This window comes from Strix uralensis, chromosome 1, assembly GCF_047716275.1.
Source record: "Strix uralensis isolate ZFMK-TIS-50842 chromosome 1, bStrUra1, whole genome shotgun sequence".
NCBI classification, from domain to species: domain Eukaryota; kingdom Metazoa; phylum Chordata; class Aves; order Strigiformes; family Strigidae; genus Strix; species Strix uralensis.
The window spans coordinates 106,391,082-106,412,487 of NC_133972.1; the positions used below are offsets into that span (position 1 = coordinate 106,391,082).

The 21,406-nt window shown below is 38.3% G+C and overlaps 1 protein-coding gene across 3 annotated transcripts in view; it reads left to right on the top strand.

Moving 5' to 3' along the window:
- Nucleotides 1–21,406, top strand: part of GABBR2 (gamma-aminobutyric acid type B receptor subunit 2) — a 487,733-nt gene that overhangs the window by 12,201 nt on the left and 454,126 nt on the right. Inside the window, exon 1 of one of the 3 annotated variants that reach the window (XM_074876142.1) lies at nt 2,448–2,684. The exons of the other annotated variants lie outside the window; for them this stretch is intronic. The gene's annotated coding sequence lies outside the window, so the exon portion shown is untranslated. Of the gene's footprint in view, nt 1–2,447; nt 2,685–21,406 lie in introns of those variants that run through there. 3 annotated transcript variants of the gene reach the window in all.

Below are 21,406 nucleotides of genomic sequence, written 5' to 3' on the forward strand. Positions count from 1 at the left end.
TGTAGTCAGTGCTGAAATAAAGCTGGTAAAGAAGGCTGGTCCAAGGACTATTCACCAACAAAATCCCGTTTAAGCCTCTAAGAAAGGTATTAAATGGGATTTCAGCAACTTCTTGGCCTATATTGGCCCTCTGCTCAGAGAATAATTTTATCCTGAGTTTAAAAAATGTTTAAAAAATATGTTTTCAGTAATCACATTATAGAATCATAAGACTAAGCAGCAGAAAGTACCTATTAAGACATTGTGTTAAACTGTTGCTGTTCTGGACTCTGCTACCAGAGTGTGCTTCCTACTTAGTGTTGTGCCCGGCTAATGTGCTAAATTTCTCACTCCAGGGAAATCCCATAATAAATTTTGACCCTGCTGCATGTGATTTGGGCATAGCCTTGTACAGCCTTGTACAGGAAGAAAAACAGTATCTCCTTCCCCGCAGAAAGGGCTCCCTACAGCCTTGCTGCTTTCTGACTATAGGCAATGGTGATGAAGAAAAGCAAGGGTTATGCACCAGGTATTTTTATTTCACCTCATGTTTGTGTCCAAGAATGCATGGAGAGGAATAATAATTGATTGGGCTCTTTTCTTGCCCACCCAGTTGCACAAGTGAGTTGGCATAAGAGTCACTGTGGACGGTTATTAATAAATTGAGCGTATCTCCTGCTTGGGGCTATTTGCTGGGCTCAAGGCAGACAGTTATTGCTTCTTTATTCAATATTATGTTGATCTTTTTACTTTTATTTATCTATTTACTTCCATGCCCTCATATCATGCAATATATAGATTGTAATTAGAACATTTATAATTAGACTTTATTTGGAGATTTTCTGTAGAAGCTTTTTAGTTGCATGTCAGTTTCAGAATAATTTATTGACCTGGAACATTGTGTTTTGAAAATTAAAATTAAAAAAACACCCTTACTTTCTGCAGCAATCTAATACTTTGTTTTGAAATGTCAACTATTCACAAAATAAATTGCCAAGCTCTGAACATATAATTTCAAATTTGATTTATACCAAATTAAACTTCTGCCTATGAGCCCTTCCATTTGTTTTCTTTTCGGATTATTGAGTCATGAAAACCTTTGAGGTTTTGGGTTTCCATCCCAGCTTGGCCCAGGGCATTTCTTTTGAAATCTTGAATTTCCACAAGATGGCAAAACAATTTGCTGTTTAGCTGCATGTATAATGACACTGCGCTGAAAATTGGAGCTTTTTTTTTCTTGGACAAACAAGCATTTCCCAGGCCAGATGTTCTTCCTCTACTTGTCTCTGGGCTTAGCTCTTGCATTTCCCTCCCTTGCCTATGACAGCATCCCAGTAGGTGTTGGGGGCTTTCTGTCATGGGGATAGCTGACTGCTTGAATGGGGGGAAGGGATCACCCAGGTGACTGTGAAAGAAGCCATTTCAATACGCCACAGGTGGCTGCTTACACGAGAGCAGAGTGACATTGCTGCTGTGAGGGGGTCAGGGAGGATGGTGCTTGCCTGAGGGGTGAGGTTGGCTGGGGAACAGAGGTGCAGGTTCTTCTCTAGTGTGGTGGTCCTGTATATATTCCCTGCTCACCCTGGTGAGTTTTGATTATCCTGCAGCAAAGAAGATTTTCTCCAGCATCACTATTTTCTCTGCATTTCTGCATGCACAGCATTCGTTCCATTCTGTAGCCTGGCATATTACTTGGAAAACTGCAAATAGTGTGATGAAATTACTTAGCTAGCTACAACAATATGTGAAATGCCTGTCAAAAGCTATGTGACTGTACATGGGAGGAATAGGCCTGAATTCTGTATATGCTCACAGCTAGCATTGATTTTAAGGGAAGCATGGGGTTTCTGAGAAGAGCAGAATCAGGCAGAGGATATACAGTTTCGAGCTGATGCAGCTTTTGCATTGGAATTATATAAAATATTATCAATACTCAAGACTGCATATTCCTTGTTTGGTCTGTATGAAGCCAATTGAAAATCTGATATGTGCAAGATAAAACAAACCGAAGCAATCTTCTGACCCAATGGTCTACAGATTGCTGCAAATATGAGTTCAGTATGCAACCACTTCAATCAATCCCTAGAATATCTATTTTCAAAGGAATCATACTAGTTTGTTTATTGATTTGTCACCTATGGATGAATATTTCTGCTACAGAAATGTTTAAAATGACACGTTTAAAATTAGACTTGGCAGAGCAATTTGCCGAGAGATTATTCTTGTGAAGTATTGATTCACAGCACTGCTGTGAGCTGGATTACTGTCCAAATTGGAAAAGCCAGCCGTAGAGAGGTCTTTATCCTTTAATAACAATTAGCTCCTTTCTTAGAGGGACACAGCTGACTGAAGCAAAGGAAAGCTGCAAAATGTCGGGCAACCAGGGAATCTAAGGCCTGCTCTTCAGGGATGTGGGCTGCAGGGGAAGGGAAGGAAAAAAGAGAAAAGCACCAAGAAAGATGGTTTTCTGGAACTGGAAATTAGACACGCTGGTGCTGTTTGTGTTACTAATAATCAGGTGCTCTGAGGAACTGGATCGCACTCGCCTCTCTCTCCTCGGGCTTTCACCTGCCAGCTGCCTGATTGATCGGAGAAACCTAACGGCAGGCGTGTTGCCCGCTGTCCATTTAGCCTTGAAACATTTATACAAGCATTCGTGGATGTTGAAGAACTATGAACTCCAGGTATCATTCCACGACACGCAGGTAAATGGACGTAGGTGTAGGGTTGTGTAACATTTGAGCCTCTTCTGTGAGCATGCTTTTGAACGCTTGTGACTGAATCCCTTCCTGGCAAATCCTGCTCTGCTGAAATACAGCAAATGTGGCTATCCGGAAAAGTTTGGGCTGTGAGGTGGATGCCTGACTGCGATGGGGACCTTGCAGTGCTGGTGCTAGAAGCAGGAACAAAGAGAGTGTGAATTAGGAGGGATTGCAAACACCTATGGCTTTTCAGGTGTTTCTGAGGTACTGGGAAAGCATTCTCCAAATTCATGGTTTGCTGAGCTGCTCTGTTCTTCTGCATTGTCTTATGCGTCTTGCTCTTCCTCCTTTCTCCGATGACAGGTCTATAGATCGCTGCCTTCTATTTCTGCTTCTGTGTGAGCAGGACAGAGGTCTGTGCTGCGCCATCAGGGCAGGGTGTTTGCCTGTGTAAAGCAGGGGAAATTTTGGGGAAAAATTACAGGCTGATACAAGAGCTGAGGGTTCTGAGGAGCTAGATATAAAGAGTATTGAGATGAGATCTGTCATCGTAACACTTTCAAATTTGATAAAAGCTGTGTTTTTTTACTTTTTCTTCTAGGACTGAGATATCTTTTAATCTTCTGTGCAGAAATTAATTCAAGACAATTTATTTCTAAGGACTGTCTTTTAGGCTGGCCAAAACAACTGCGACAAAATTAAGAGGAGGGACTCACGTACCAGGGTGATCTGGGACTCTAAACCTGTTCTTAAGGGGATTTTCACTGATTTTTTTTTTTGAACTTCTGTCTCCTGCATCAGAGGCGGGTTGTGGAGCAGATGGCCTCAGACTCATGCACATTTACATGCATGTGTGCATACAGGCTCCATGTACAGCAGTAAACTGCTTAATATTTTGAAGTTGTAAAGTAGTGCATCTAAACATATTTGGTTATCTATAAACCTTTAAACATGGACTATACTGTTATGATTAAGTTATTAAAATTTGACATTATTATACCAATAACAGTTGCACTGCATTATATAATGGGAAGAAGGTATTATATGTCTTCTTTTGAAGCTCTAGAAAATTATCCAAGGGAGAAATTCTAATGCAATTTTAATTGTGCATTTGGTTCATAAGCACTTATGTGTAATTTTGGAAGTGCTTAACATATAACAAACATGATCCTATATGCTATAAAGTTACTTGAGGATAGCTTCCATGTTTAGTAATGTAACACAAATGTATCAACTGCATATACTCATTAAGAAAATGTCTTGTAAATTACTTTTAATACAATTCATTGGTTTATTTATTAATTTATAAGCTCCTACTAGAAATGTAATTATAGATATGCAGTCCTGAAAAATGCGTATGTCAGTTTCTTATGTAAAAAGATGAAGATGTAACAATTCAGCCTAAATAACTGGGAAGTGTACACATAAGTTTAAGTGGGCAGCAATTAAAACCTACTGGTATTTGCTCAGATTCAGTGCTTTTAATCTTGTTTTATTTGAGCTGGAAGGTGTAGGTGGATGTTTATTTGTTATTTGTGTTTGCATAATTTCCAGTTCTAGGAGCAACTCCAAAATATTTTTCCCCACATAAACGTTCAATAGATTCAAATTGCAGAACTTCAGCTCTGTTGCACTGACCCCTACAATTTGAATTGAAATATTGAAGTAATCTATAATTATCTTTTTGAAACAACCCATGAAAAAAGACGTGTAAGAGATTAACAAAATGGGGGGCATTAAGATTTCTGATTTTTCTTCTTGGTTCTGAGAGTAGATCGCACAGTCTCAAATTTTAAGTACTGATTACAGACAAGCTACAGAGGTCCTTGGATTTAATCGTTTCTCAGGGACAGTATGGATGCAAGAGAGCTGATTCTGTTTATTAATGTTGTGAGCCCAGATCTGCCATATGTGACCTTATACAACCTTTCAGTTAACTTTCTTTTAAGTAGAAAATACAGATGCTTGGCTCCTTGGATGTGAGATCTTTTGGGACTGGGACAGATAATTGACTTTTTGGCATAGTTAACTAGGAAGAGAGAAAAGAAAAGTTACATCCAAAAATATTTGTGTTGCATTTGCTGAAATAAGAAATGGAAAGAACTCACATCACCCAATATATGATGTTGCACAGGACTTGAGCACAGGGGATCAGGGTTGCACTTTGTTCTGTGTCCCTGTGGTTTTGAATCCACATCCTCTGCCTCCCATGACAGAGCACTGCCTTAGTGCATGGTAGGGTGTTTTGGGAAGGGTTCTCAGTCTTTTTCTTTACTACTGTTTTATTTCAAGTAATTAAGCTGCCGCTACTCCAGAATACGCATGGTAACTATGAGGCAAAGGGAGCACTCTTGCAAGAACTGCCTGAGTTCTTTGTATTAAATGAGGCTGTTTCAGTGGGAGCTTTTGGGAAAACTTTCTTCATCAGAGTACTCTATAACCTGGTGGCTTTGGCACTGAGCTGAGAACTGAATGCTTTCTTTGACTGATTTTTTTCAGGTCTCCTATGATTTAACATGCATTTCCTAATTACCGTGTTTTCAATTCCTTGGAAGTTGGAATCCCTTGAATACTCATGATGTAGCACCTCCATGTAAAAAAATGCTTAAATATTCACTGAGAATGAAGAGCAAGCAAGTGAAAATGATCTAGTTTGGTAGATGGCTGCTTATCCCTCAAATGGTACATCGATGTCTGCAATGTTTATTTATTTATACCAGGACAGTGTTAACAGGACTGATATGTCCCTCTTTTCCAGCCACCCCAAGTAGGGGCATCTTGGAGAGGGATGTGATGTGTTTCCCCCCTCTAACTGAAGCAGGGCTGAACTTGAGTTGTGTGGAGAGCCCTAATCCTTGAAGTGTTGGACAAAGGGTGTGGGAAGGCAGAAAAACTGCTTCTACAGATTTGTGAATGCAACCATAGAGCAGCTTTTTAGTGTAGTAGGGGAAATTATGGTCTTGAGATTTTTACCCATGGGGGTGAGCAGTCAAGTATAATTGAGCTGTCTGCATATCACTTTATTTCTGTCTTTCACCGTATGGCTGACATCTGGAGGCTCTCCTTCCATGCCATCCTCAGGGTGACCAGGCTGGTGGATTCTTACAGGCTTAGGCAAACCTAAAAATAGTTTTACTGGTGGATAAAGAACAATATTTTGGTCCTTCAAAGTTATTCTTCTGTTCTTACCTAGTTTTCTCTGAGTTAGCCAATACAAGGACTGTGAAGCCAGTGCTGTGATTAGCGATGATGTTAACAGGAAATGTTCACGTGCTGTAACTGGGACATGGCTTGAGCATACAAATAGACTTAACTCTACCACTGGGATTTTCTGAGTAGTGCTGATTTGCACTCAGATTGCTTGTTGACACTTGGCTGAGTCTATCCTAATGTGTATCATCTCTGACAGGAATGATACAACATGTCCCAGTCTGACTTAAAGGCTGGTTGTCTTTTCTTTGATAATAAACTGGTTCCTTGCTAATGGAATGACACAATAACATTATAGCTGTGTGTCAGCTTACTTAAGGCATACCTTTATGTGCTTATTAAAAGAAAAAAAACCAGCAATGGAACAGTCACTGAAAGTGACATTGATAAGCAAATTATTTCTACAGTGAAAATTTCAAGGCATGTTTTTCATGTCGTACCTAAATAAGAAAAGAATTTCTGCTTCAGGCTCAAGATGCAGTAAACCGAAGCATTGCACTAAGTTTTTTGGATTGTACGTGTACAGGAATTTCTGCTTAAAAGCAAGTAGAAAAATAGACATTTTGCAATGGCATTAACATGCACCACATTATTATTATTATTATTATTATTATTATTATTGTTGTTGTTGTTGTTGTTGTTGTTGGTATTATTATTTCATAAACATTAAAAATAGCTACTAGTTTTCATGTGTGCAACTCATTGCATATGATCTGTAACTTAATCTTGTATGTTCATGTCTTCTGAGATGCTCTATGAAACCATCTGCCAGGGCAGGCATAGGAAAAAAAAGCATCATATCATTCATGTTTGGTAAAGACTTGACGTTTTGGAAACTTTTGTAAATTGGTGTCCTAGGAAGTTGTTAGAAGACCACGCGTTTGGTAAGCTGGTTCTTGACATCTAATACTCACATGAGAAAGGTATTGTATTTTGCCTCTTAGAGAATACTGTTTCTCAATACAGTATTGTAGGCATGAAAATTGTGAACCATAAAATACTTGTCAAAGCTAATTTTAGCTTTCCTAAACTGCCGTATCACTATCCCTATTATTAGAACTGTCTAACTGAAAACAAGAAGAAAAGGTGTTCTGTTATCTATACTTTTTTCCCCCAAAAAGTCTTTATTATGATTCCTGGCAACAGCTCTTTGTTTTCTAAATCATATATTTAAGAAAAAGAGTAAGTAGATGAGCCTGGCTAAATTCCTTATAAGCTATTCTTGTGAACTGCCATGAAAGGTATCCAGTTTAAGATGTATTTTATTGTTTCACTGTTCAGTGCAGCAGAGGTTCAGAGATGTACAAAGGTACACAACAGTTACCTTATGTTAACCCTTTCTAAATGTTATCTGGGCTAAGTCTCATATAGCAAAAAGAAGTGTAGTCTTTCTTATCTTTTGGCCCCAAAGGACTCAGTCTTTATTCATTGATATAATTCTTTTTACTGTATCTTCTTAGTGTCACCCTTCATTTATTTCAGGCCTTTGAAGTTGCTTGGTGGAATGCACCTTATATATATGGATGATGTATATGCAGACATCTGATGTGAGAAAAATGATTTGGGCTTGGCATTTTTTGTTTTCATGTTACTGCTTCTGAGCCATAAGGATTTTTGAGCAGAGGAGTTGGTTGGTAGATCTAGTGAGGGCTGACAACCCAGGAGAGGGATTTGGCATTGTGAAGCTGGGGGTGTTTCCAGGCATGTCCAGGGCAGGAGGGCTCTTCTAGGACTGAGTTTCACCTGACCTGTCTTTGGAGGCCTAGGCTGTAGATATCTCCCTTCAGCTAGTGTGGCGGGTTTCCTGTGCTGGCAAGGAGTAGACACTTCTGTGTGGAAAAATTCATCTGACCTATTTTAGATGACTATTTTAAGATAAAAAGAATTGTATCCTAGAGAAAGCTTATTTCTCTCCGTGAAGTATAAAGGGAGCCTCAGCTGGCTAGTATAGATGTAGATGTCTCCTATGTGGAGATCTGTATTGCGTCAGCTAGAGCTTACCCTAGATAGTCTGTGGGAATTTTAATGTAAAAAGCTGTAGTAACAATGTGTTTCCATCACCTCCGGCTTTCAGTGGGATTTCAGCAGACGGTCCAGAGAACTCACTTCCCACCACCCCCACTTCATCTTTACCAGTTACAAAAAATCCTTCTTTGGTCTCTCATGTCTAGCCAGAAAACCTGGAAACCAGGTCAGCAAAGCCATATCGTGTGCTGGGAACTGGGGTGGTGGCAGCGCTGCGGCCAGGAGTGAAGACTGGGAAGTTCCTCCCTGCCGCCACCGTGGGCACCCAGGCCACCCCTCACCTGAGCTGATGAAGGGCTTGTTGCTGCCACATGGCGCATGGCTGTGGCATGGGTATGCCACCCCATTTATAGCTTTTTCATAGATGGAATTTTGTGACTCTGGGGAAACATCCTGCTCTCTGGTTTTGCTTTTAATTCTTGTATCAAGAGAAAATTGTGAGGAGAACTATTCATGCAGAGCACAATTTCTTTCAAAATTGCAAGGACTGTGAAATCACATTAGTGTCACCAAGCCTTAATTTCAAAAGCCCAAGGAAGGATAGTTTAGGTAGTCTTGATGTAATTTTTGAAATTACATGCACTTATATTTTCCTTTCAAAATTAATTAAGATGGTAGAGAGTTTTGAACTATATTGCATATTAAAATTCAAAATATAAAAAAGTCAACATTTAAATTACTGGTTTTTGAAGATTCAACATGGCAGTCAACACAGAATGGATTATTTCCAGCATTCTCTTTCATGGACAAATTCAGTGTTTGGGATTTTCTGTTCCTAATAACGTGAAAACCCCTTGCAAAATTACTCATAAAATCACTTGCTCCTGTTCTACACCTCCCTGCTTATGTCTCCTTATGGATGTTTTGCTTGTGTGAACTTCTACTTAGACATATATATTTTGTAATCTTTATTGTAAAAGTTTCATAAAATGCCTCTTTTCAGATTCTAAAATGAGATCTCTCAGAATAATCAGGTTCTGGAAAAATTAGTGCATTTGAGTACACTTTGTTTAGAGCAACTTCAGCGCAAGTTTTTATGCTGTTGTGTTGTGTTTGAATGAATCCAAGTGTCTGATGAATACTATTGCTCTTGGAGCAATTTGTGTGATTTTGATTCGTGATTTGTGCAGTCAGCCTCTAAAGAAACACCACCATTCTGCTGTCATTCTCAGACACATTTTGCAATTTTCCTAGCTTTCAAGGTAAAGCAATGATAAAACAATCAGGGACCTGTTTTGCTTCTGAAGGAAAGGAATAAAAAAAAAATAAATTGCTAAGTTCTGGATCATTTGTGGCTAGGCTAAAGTGTGTCAGCCTCACAAACTACTCCAAGAATGGTGTACTGCTGGACAACTAATACAATGTCAGGAGAAGTAAACCAGGGTTTCTTTCAAAGTAAGAGGTATCAGACCACTTGACTGATTTGAGTAGTTCCACTGAAAGATTAAACATTTTGGTTTTGCATCACAATTAAAGTTTGTTAATTTTTTTTGCATAGGTAATCATTTAAAATAAAAATGTCTTCCACTTTCAGGTATCATCTATCCATTTCAGATACCAACTGATACCATATCATTAGAAGCATTTCCTTGTTTGACACAGAGGTACAGTAAATATTTTAAACATACAGAAGAAATCTGGAATAAAAAAAAGAATGAAGCACTGTTCTCTGAGGCTGTTCATACCCAGTTCTTCTGGTTATTCTCCAAATCTTCTATGTCTATAATAGTCAAAGTACTCAGTCCTGCTGTCCATTTCTTCTGTCTGTGGCTCTTATTTCTCGCTGCAGGGGTCTTCTTGCTCGCAGTTAGCATAAGCATTATCTGGGCTCACATCATTACTGCTCCAGAGCTCCTTTCTCCTGCCCGTGACCACTGACTCTTGAGTGCTCTGTGATTTCTCATCTGCCCACAGCAAGCAGGAGAGGCAGGGATCCAAGAGAGGAGTCATCAACAGGAGGCTGATGAAATGTGAAGAGGAAGTAGGCGTTTCACAGGGTTTTAAAAAGAGAAGGAACAGGAAAAAGTGTTGCCCCAATATCTTATGAGCAATTTCCAAGCACAGGAATCCTTTTGGAGTACATGGCTTGGTACCATCTAAACCACAAGAAATTCAAAAACCCAAATGTTGTGAACAGAGTGCTATATTTGAAGAAGTGGGGTTTGAAGCTGTAGTGAGGGATGTGAACTCCAGAGGTATTTAGCAACAGGAGGAAGAGAGAAATGCATTTTTATTCACATTTTTATCTGGAATTGGCTTCTTGTTGCTGAGTGGATCCAGTATTGCTACAGTACTTTACCAAGGGTATTTCATAGATTGCAGGCTGGAATGGAAAGTTTTCTGAAAATGATGTTAAATGCATCATTTAAGGGAAAACATGAGGTTTTTCTGATTTTTCTCCATTTTGTGATTAAATGGTCTCCAATTAAATATTTGTTCATTTTTACTATGAAGGCAGGGACGCTGAATTGCATTCATCATTTTGTTCCAACAATGTTCCAATTCCAAACCAACACCAATAGAAATAAGAATTCCTCAATATGTAAGAAAACTCACATGAAGATCTGACAGGTAGCTGGAATTGGTTTATAATATTTATATGATACCTATTAAATTATTAATTACTGATTATATAATTAAATACTGATACAAGCAGTCATGTAGGTACTTGTATTACAATGGGAAAAATACTCCTAATTCAATTCTCAATTACACAAAGGACTGTTCTACTGAATCCTGACAAGGTAAAGGTGCCTTAAAAAGGTCTGATCTTTAAGTCTACATAGACAGAAACCACAGCCAGAGGAATGAAATTCAATGTAAACTTCCCTCCACAAAGCTTGAAAAACAGTGTTAATAAAGATATTTAACCTGTGGAATGGGTAGAAATGCAATGATAAGATATAAAAGTCAGAGGGTTGTTTGTCTTAAGTTTGGTGTGCTGGTAGCTGAAATGTGGTGCTGTAATACAGGCATGCTTTTAAGCCAAGTGAAGTGCCAAGCCTTTATGCTTGGGACTAAGATCTATTTATTAAGAGGTCATATGAAGAACTTTCTATATGGGAAAACATGGGAGGAACTGGCAGGAATATCGGAAAGCCTCTCCTTTGTAACATAACCTACATACCAAACAGCAGAGAAAACCAGATGACTGAAAAGCAGAACAAAACATTGAGGCCTTGAAAGGGATACTTGCATGTAGATACTGGTATGTCAGTTATTTTAATACAATAATCTTGGTGATGATGGGCATGGTGATAGAAGTGTTAGTAGTCTGAGTGGGGTGTGCTTGTAACAAGAACTGCGGGTTCTTGGTTTCTAATTTTTGTTGTTACTGCTGTCTGCCCTAACTTGGTCAAAACTACCAGTGGATTAATTTGTGAAATATGATAATTTTGGCTTCATTATCCTGAACTTCCATGGACCACTTACTCTATCCATCAGATGACTCCTACCTCAGGTTCACCAGTCTCCCTCAGAACTGTAATTTATCTTTTTGAAAGATGTGCAGTTTTTATTCAGTGTCTTCCAAGGGTGAAGAATTCACTACATCTTCTGCAAAGTTGTACCAACAGGCAATTTCACATGTTATTTCTGGTAAAACTTTGCTGATTTCATATTTCAGTTGTAATATATAAGGCTGTCTCTGTTAGATCTAAGATCATACTGTCATCTCTGTATACTGATTGTGGATCATGTTCATTTCACCACTTTCTACTGGCCGTGATAAGCAGATGAAGTGCTTATATTTTCTTGCTGCAAGGCAAAATTTCCAGGAGTTATATCATTCACTGAATTAGCTTTCTGGAGAGAGAACAGAAGAGTATCACCATTCTCTGTTCCCCTACTTGACTCCTACTTCGTCCTCACACTGTAGAAGCATGGTTCCCATAGCAATTGGCTCTGCTGTTCCTACTGATGTGCTGAGGTCCAAAGAACAATATCTGATATAGGAAAAGAGCCCTATTTATTTTAAAATTGTATATGAAAGTAAAAGTGTCTCTAGAAACTTTGACATGTCCTTGAGTTGTCAGCACATAGAGAGCACTTACTCTTCCTTCTTGAAGTAACACTAAGATACAAGCTGTCTTCATAAAGTATAAGGAGTTTAAACTGTAATTGTTTCAGTGTGAATTTTCTTGATAGACAGAGCCACAGTATGACCTTTTTTGCTTGAGAGAAATTTGAAACCCATCTCCCTGATGACAAAAAAACCTCATTAGCATGAGAAACTGAGGATATTTTAAAATTTTAGTGTTTCACATATCAGTAAAAGATTGTTAATCTTTATTTACAGACATTGCATATATAAATATGCAGTTCTCTGAGTAGAAATGACACTCCAGACATACTGCATACTTTGACTTTAAGCTTACCGAAAAAGCCTGTATGTGTAAATATGTGTACCTATGTAGTACGTTTGGAAAAGGTGTGGGATTGTGGCTAATTCTGAGTACAAAATCCAAATGACTGTTTTCTTGCTTCAAGTTTTGTTTCTCCAGTATGAGAGCTCTTATGCTTTATAGACATTTCTTTAAACCTCTGGAAAAGAACTACTAATAAAATCAGCTAATTTGAAGTTATGGTATTTCTAAAGCTCCCATTACTTTTTATTTAAACAACTACTTTCTAATACACTTAACATGTAGGGCTTTCTGCCTTGATTGTTATCAAGAATACTTTCATTCTTACTTTTATCTAAGTACTGCTAGTTTAGCCTTATAAAGTTCCTAAATGTTTCCTCCTCCTTCTTAAGACCTGATCCATAACCAGGTTCCATATGTATGGATAGGACCCATCAAAGCTGAACTGAACTGATGATGATGGATAGAAAGATGATGTCTGATTCATCACACATATTTTTAGATATGTGTGTCTGAGCTGGTCAGCCTTTATAATCAAGACATTTAGATGTATGCTTTAGGATGAGACGAATCCTGTCCTAGAAGAGTCTGTTTCTTTTCACTGTCTATAAAACTAATTTAGAATATTTAGCATAACTGTCTAAGTTTGGTCAAATGAATCACAGTATGTATCTGGGCATATGGATAGGGAATTGCTGTTTGTACTGTTCAGATACATGAAGATCATTAGCTTGTTGACCAGCTGCTTTGCAAAGTTGTGCATTTATAGTTTTCTTACTCTTTCCTATTCATTAACTGATTTTGTTTTAATCCAGGAAATACTTCAAGCCTGTATGTGTAGTAATAGAGTGCCTGGATACCACCTAGGTTTTTACATGAGACACCAGCCATTTAGTGTCTGAGAATTAAACCCACTAATGAAAATACATCTTTGTACCCGAGGGACTGCTACCTTCCAGCATCTGCCTATACCTAACACATGTTCTTTTTACCTCCACTGTAGATTTCATGTTTGTCTCATTTTTTGCTTCTAGTGCTTCTTCCAGCACTGTGTTCAGATTTGGTTTTGTTACTGACTGTCTTAATTTTGCAGGATGCTTTTGCTAATTAATGATTTTACAGCTTTGAAAATTTAATCTCTTCTGTTATTTTCTAAACATGTTTCTAAACTAAGTTCCTTGCTATTATTTCCTTGTCTTTGTTAGTATTCTCAGTAGTCCCCAGTTTAATAGCATCAGCAAATTTTCAGTGAATTAACCAGTTGTTTATTCCTTCCTTACAAAAATTAAAATGTTAAACAGGACTGTTCTGACACTGATCCTTTGCCATTATAATCATAATCACCTTTCCCAAACTTAGAAATTTGTTGTTTATCGTCATTGTAGTACTTCAGCCACAGTTCAGGCTGTCCTGTCACACATGTGTAACTGTATGTAATTGATTTGGTGAGATAATATAAAATGATACGCTAAATTGCAAATATTCTAAGTGAGTTCAAGTTTAGTTTTCAATTAAAATTCCCACTCAGTGGGCAGATGCATCAGGAAAGCAAATACACTAAAATCAAAGTGCAATGCATAACAAATGAAGTGGAAAATAGTAGATACAATATTATAAACAGACATTAGATAAATCAGTGATACATCTATATATGAGTTGTACTCCATTATAACTATGAATACAGTAGTAATAGAAGGGGTTCAGAGATGGGCGATGAGGCTGGTCAGAGGCCTGCAGATGCTTCAGTCAGAAAAGACACTTGCACAGCTGGGATCTGACCAAATCCCCATGCTGCCTGATTTGAAAAAGTAGGTGAATCCCAAGTATCACGTTCCAGAAGACTTCAACTGAGTTCCCCTAAAAAAACCCCTTCAAGCTTTCTTTTTTTTTTTTTTTTACTGTTGCATTTTACTTGGGTTAATTAAATATTCATTGGCTCAGACATCACAAGTAGAACCCCGTGCCTGTGGTTTCTGGCTTCACTGGAATACCTGTATAGATTCTCGGTATTGCCTGTCTTCTTTGAGTGTTAGTCAGTCCACTTCTTGTATTACCTAATGCATAATGCACAGGTGAGTCACACCCAGACAATTCTGTCCTGTACCAGTTCCTCTGATTTGTTTGAACTGATATATAAAATTGCTGCTTCCATTATTATTTCATGTAAAAGTTGCCTCAGATCATCCTTTCCTTCTTTTGACTCAGGATTGCCCAAACATGGCTTTTTTAGAGCATAAGGAAATGTGGGAAAACTTTGGGTCCTCAAAATAAAGCTGTTGTCTTGGAGATTTTCCATGGCATGCAAGAAAAAAACAAGTAGGAGAGAGCTCTGAAGTGAGTGCTGGAAGTGGTGAGGAAGGTGGTGTGATGAATGGTCAGGAAGCCACTTTAATGCTTTCATTTAAAAATAGACTTGTAGTCTCTTGTGTGGTTGCAGAGTAAAACTTGAAAAGGTAATAGGCATGCATTCAGAAATCAAAAGGCAAGTAAGCAATAAAAATTTATTATGATTAAGTTTAGTTTCATGATATCTTGGAGCCTGACTCATGACTTTTGAATATCTGTAATGGATGATACTAGAAAAATATGAAAGAGATTCATAGTGTAGCAGTCAAGTAAGAAGCATAATACCCTGTCAGCCCTTTTGCGGTGAAACTTAAATTCATGCCTTTTTTTCCTGTGTAGAGTAGACGTTTTCTTTATATTGTTCCATTTGACTTTGAAGAAATACACCTTTTTAACAACTTCAGACTTACCTTAATGAATGTAGTTTATTTATATGAAACTTTATTTTGGATTTCATCTTTATAATGGTAAGAGATTGAGCATGTTTCCTAAGAGGCTTTTAAATTTACCTCTGGTAACAGTGTGCAATTCATATAGGTCTGATTGTGCTAAAGCAGAAATATGAGTTGAAATTGTGTGCATAACAGAGCAAGTAATTCATAAACAAAGAATGAAGTTGGTCAGAAAAGAGTCCTCAAAATCTCTGAAAATAGAAATGTAGTGTAATAATACTTTATAAACTTTGCTACAGTGAATGGATTTTATGGGTCAGAAAAAATACAGAGACAGCTCCTTAAATAGAAAAACAGAATCACAGAATCATCAAGGTTGGAAAAGACCTTGAAGATCATCTAGTCCAACAATTAACCTAGCACTGACAGTTCCCAACTACACCATATCCCTCAGTGCTATGTCGACCCTACTCTTAAACACCTCCAGGGATGGGGACTCCACCACCTCCCTGGGCAGCCCATTCCAACACCTAACAACCTGTTCTGTAAAGAAATGCGTCCTAATATCCAGTCTAAACCTTCCCTGGCACAACTTGAGGCCATTACCTCTTGTCCTATTGATTGTTACTTCATTAAAGAGACTCATCCCCAGCTCTCTGTAGCTTCCTTTGAGGTCTCCCCTCAGCCTCCTCTTCTCCAGACTAAACAACCCCAGTTCCCTCAGCTGCTCCTCATAAGACATGTGCTCCAAACAAATTATAAATACTCTTTTTCAGTTCTAAAACATGTCACTTAGTTAGAACTTGTCCCTCTAACTAAATATATTCCTTCTATAGACTGAGAGGACTGGACAGTTAGCAATGGTGTCCTTCAGAGGTTGACCGACACTGGAGCTGAATTTGTGTAGTGCCTATATTATTCACCTGGAGGATGGGATGGAGTGCACCCTTAGCAAGTTTGTCGATGACACCAGATTGGAAGAATGGTTGATGACTGGAGTCAGGGCTCTATAAATTAAAAGGGAACTCAACAAGATTTGGTTGAAAGGAACCAATCTGGGGCTCTTGGGTATAAGACATTGACATAATGGTGTGAGTCCAGCAGAGGATTACCAAGATAGTTAAGCGGTTTGGAGCACATGACATACAAAATTTAGTTTAAAATTTAGTTTTGAAATACCATATGTAAGGCAAGGCAAAACAGATGATATCTGGTAGATCACTAGTATGAAGGTAAAGTGCAACTACCATATTGAACTATCTTGCTGTACCCTCAGCAGGTTTGCAGATGATACAAAACTGGGAGAAATGGCCTATATACCAGGTGGGTGTGCTAGAGGGGTCTTGACAGGCTGCAGAAATGGGCAGACAGGAACCTTACGAAGTTCAGCAAAGGGAAGTGCAAAGTCTTACCCCCGGGTAACAATAAACCAGGCACCAGTACACACCGGAGCTGACCAGCTGGAAAGCTTCTTTCCAGAAAAGGCCTTAGGGGTCCTGGTGGGCAACAAGCTGACCATGAGCTAGCAATACGCCCTTGTGACAAAGAAAGCCAACGGCCTCCTGGGCTGGCTGCATTAGGAAGAGTGTTGCCAACAGGTTGAGGGAGGTGATCCTTCTTTTCTACTAAGCACTGGTGAGGCCACATCTGGAGTGCCAGTTCCAGGCACCCTGGTACAACAGAGATACGGACTTACAAGAGCAAGTCCAGCCAAGGGCTGCAAGGATGATGAGCACCTCTCGTGTGTGGAGAGTCTGAGGGAGCTGGGATTATTTAGCCTGGAGAAGAGAAGGGTCAAGGGAAAACCTATCAATGTTTATAAATGTCTCATGGGAGGGTGTAAAAAAGAAACAGCTAGACTCTTCTCATTCATGCCCATTGAGAAGACAAGAGGCAATGGGCATAAATTGAAACACAGAAAATTCTATCTGAATGTAAGAGATTTTTGTTTTTGCTGTGAGATTGGTTGAACATTGGATGAAGAGATGTTGTATAGTCTCCATCCTTGGACATACTCAAAACATAACTGGACACAGTCCTGGACAACTTTGTTTTTCTGACCCTGCTTTGAGCAGGGGGGTTGGACTAGATGATCCCCATAGGTCCCTTTCTATCTCATCCATTCTATGCTTCTGTGATTGTCTGACAAGATGAGCTAAGTTGACCCTGAGTGAGAAGCATTGAAAAAATTTCAGGAATATCTGAAGTATTGGCAGACTGATAATTTCCTGCTTTGTTCATGGTGAAAACCACTGTATAAGAACTAAGTATGAGGTTACCTAGATTTACTATTTAATAGGAAACCTGAAAGATAGTTGGAATTTCTAAGGATTTAACTTAACGATGTTAAAAAGTCAAAGTTATGCACGTTACCCCACTGCCTTTTCAGCTAAAAATTTGCAAAGTGTTAGTAACGTGAAATAGTAGAGCTTAAAAAATCCCAACACCTAAACAAATGGCAAGACAAGGGAGAGAAGTGCATAGTGAAATGAATACAAGGAAGGACATTACAGTCTTATAATCCATATATAACTTGAATTCTGTAAGAACAGTAGAAATGAAAAAGGAATTATGTTAATCAGTTATGAGCAAACCTGCATTTTGCCAGTATTTATACAAATCTGCATTTTACCATAAATATTTTTGCAAAATCACAGTGAAGTAAATGAGTGAATTGTTCACTGCTCCTGCACTGTCGCAACAGTCATCTGACAGATGAACAAGTTCTCTTAATAACAGGCGGATGAAAAGATATCCCCAACAAAGCAAACAACCTGAGAAGAGTTCTGTGTTTCAGTATGCTGTTAATTCCTCAGCCTGCCAGAGAAGTAATTTTTTTACAACTTTTACAAGTCACTGAACATCTTAACATAACTGGAACCACTCAGCAGTCGGGTTCATCTGTTATATTAAACCTGACTCAAATGTCAATCTGTATGTAAAATTAACAGTGGTAGAATCACAATTACTCATCATGAAACTCCAAATGTATTTAGGTTGGAATTTTTAAGATACATCAGGAAAAAAAAAAAAAGTGGAATCTTTATTATTTGAAAGCAAGATAATTTATAGGAAAAAAAAAGAAAATAACTTTTCTGTTAGTTATAGAATAGTCTCCTGTCTGGAAGTCAGTGTTGTTCTAAATCTGAAAGAATGGCATTTCAATATAAAGGAAGATCATTATTATGTATTTATTGTTTCTGACAGTAATAGCAGTAGTAGGTGTAGTAGGAGGAGGAGGAGTAGGAGGAGGAGTAGTAGTTGTAGTAGTAGCAGTAGTATAGTCTCACACAACATGTAGTCCTGGGGAGAAGCAGCTGTCAAATTCCCATCATCCTGAATCATCAGATGAGTACTGTTCAGTTCCTCTGTACAGGGGAGCCCACACCACCGGCATGTGTTAGTTTGCAAGCAGTGGCTTGGGTGAATACTCTCGTGGGCTTTCTCATAGGCCACAGAAGTCTACAGAGTTATACAGTGCTTCTTATATGGCACTGGTGGTGCCATCATCTGGTATAATCCAAGGTGGGATCTAACACTCTTCTTATGTGGGGCACTGCAGGATGAGAATTTAATAATGGTTTACACAAGTCTGGTAGGAGCCTGCATGGACAGTGTTTGGAGAGTGAAACAGGGGTGTATCAATGAGACAAAAAACAAACACAAAATTGTGTGAAGGAAATTCTGCCTGAAAACCTATAGATGTATCCTGTCTGGTGAAGGCCTGGTCGAAAACAAAGAGTCTGTGGAAACAGGGGCTGCTTCATTTGTTTCTTGAAGACTCTGTACGTAACAGGTCTGGTAACTGACTTCTGGTGGTATCCTGTAGCTTCAAATGGCTTTTGTGGTAGGACTTCCATAGCTGTTGAAGTGAATTAAGTATTTTAGAGTAATATATTTTAAGTCCTTCTGAAAGTCAGAAACAAGCAAACTTGGGGCCATAATCTTTGAATATTTCTGTTGGAATCTAAGAATAGAAATGCAACATATTCTTCCTGACATCTGCACAGAAATTCAGGACACAATCTGTAAATTTACGTTGATGTTTTTTCCTTGGTGTTAGCTGAGGGATGGAATTAAAATTTAATATGATCTTCATGAATTCAAGAAACAGTCTGGAAAAAATAGGTACAATTCAATAGAGACATGTGCAGAGTTCCAGCTTTAGCAATAGACAAAGTTAATAAATACTTTCCTTACTTGTCTTTAAGTCTTTGATGCATGTGACTTAATTTGGTAGTTTTCCTCAGTTTTAGGTAAAGGGTTAACTATATCTTTGTTCATTACTGACAATGGTACATATATTTTAACAAAAATGTGATTAGAGAGGGTTTGGGACCATCAATTCTTTCTGTGTCAATTGTCACATATTTATGTTGGCTATAACACATCAGCTACCCAGAGAATCACTAAATCTTAATCATTATGTATTTTTATTTATTTTCTATATAGAGAGAGTCAAGATCTCTTACCTTAAATGCATAAGGTACTTCTTATAAGAAGTTGTCATCTGGTGAAAACAAAGACCTATTAACTTTCACTTAAATCTAAAGTATGATTGAGAAATGGTCAGTGAAGAACCTACTATGTTTTTCTTCGCTTATGTCTTTTATGACTAATTTCTGCCACTTCTTCTCAGTTCTTCAATGTTGTACACCTCATTCACTGGAGATCTGCATTTCTTCCTCTCTTACCATGCATGAATTCACATATTCACATCTGGCAAATTCAGCCAGATGTCACTGAAATTGTTCTTAGCTTCAGTGCTGGAGGTACTATCTCAGCTTCAGATACACAGGAGGTTTGTGATTGCTGTGATGTTCTGTCCTGCTGCTTCTATATTCTCCATGCACAGGGCGTTCTGTGGGGGAGCTGCCAAAGCAAGGGAAATGCCAGGGGTATAAATGTACTTGCTGCATCATACGGAACAAACAACCCCGTGTTCCCTCTCCTTTTTTGTTGTGAAACAGCTAGGAAGATTAAAAACTATGGAACAGACCTTTCAACCTGTGGAACTTAAATTTTTAAATATAGTGGGGTTTTATTGTGCCAGGAGTAGTGAAACGTGGAAACCTCTCGAATCAGTTCATTTCTAGATCATTAAAAAAAAAAATCCACAGCAGGGGGCTACACGTTTACCTGTTTAGAGGGCAGTCATCTTTTCTGCACCTCCTCCGGTTCTTTGCACCTCTGACACCAACCCCCTGCCTTACTTTTCAGTGTATCTGCTTAATTGTTCTGTCTAATTTTTGCTTTCCTTCACTACACCTTTCTTTCACACACAGTGCTGTTTCACATTTCCCTTGTAATTAGCCAAATGGTTATCTATAAGGTTTTATATTCTGTGCATAAAAAAAAAAATCAGGAAATTAGCTTTTTACATAAACAGCCACACTGCCCTGCAACAGCCTGCTGAATTAGTCACTTGAAATATTACTGGAAACATTGATTGCTGCACTATTCCTAAATGAAATACAAATTTACGTACTTTATCTTCTCATGACAATGGTAGTCTTAAATTATACTTTTGAGCATACTTTATTTTACTGTAGTTTATTTTGGGTAAATGGCTTTCACACATACATCACATCATTGTTCCTCCAGCTAGCCTCGCTTGCAGACATAGACTGGATATTGTAAAATAGACTTGTAAATATTAGAAGATACGGTGTCACTGAAATTAGAGGTGGAAGAAAACTGTTTTGCTGCAGTAGTGGTCAGGTAGTGATCTCCTAGTTGAGGATATTCTGACAATACACTTTCATGCTTACCACTCAGGAATATCATTATTCAGATCCTTACACTAAACCATCTGATATGAGTTACATTCAGAAGTAGCCTATTCCATGTGTAACAGAATGCAAAATGTTACCTCTTTGCTGCTGATAGATGATCCAGAGTTAACATTTGGCATAAAAATGCCAAAGGAAGTGACTGATCTTTCAATCAAAGGACACAGATAATTTTTGGCAGCAGGAGGCTGATTCTGGATGATCGTGTGTTAGAGTTATACCAGCGACTTACTTAAAAATTACCAGTGAGCCAAATAAGCAAATAAATAAAACAGATGTCATTATGAAATCACCTTCAGGTGCTTGACTGGCTTAGATTTTGTAAAATGTGAGGTGGAGAAAAAAAAGCAAAGTCATTGTGAAAGACTTGTGCCTTGGTGAAGAGAGGAAGATTGAGAAGGAGCGTTTCTACCAACAGAAAGTAAACATACAGAGTTAATCTTAGGAGCTACTGCACACATTTTACACAGCAGCAGTTCTGCAGGGATTCAAGCAAACATAAGTGGCATCACTGCTTTTGTGGTAAGTTTTCATGTCCCATGGATTTTTCTCAAGAAATTGAAGTAGCATCATTGTTGTTTAGAAAGCTGTGTGAT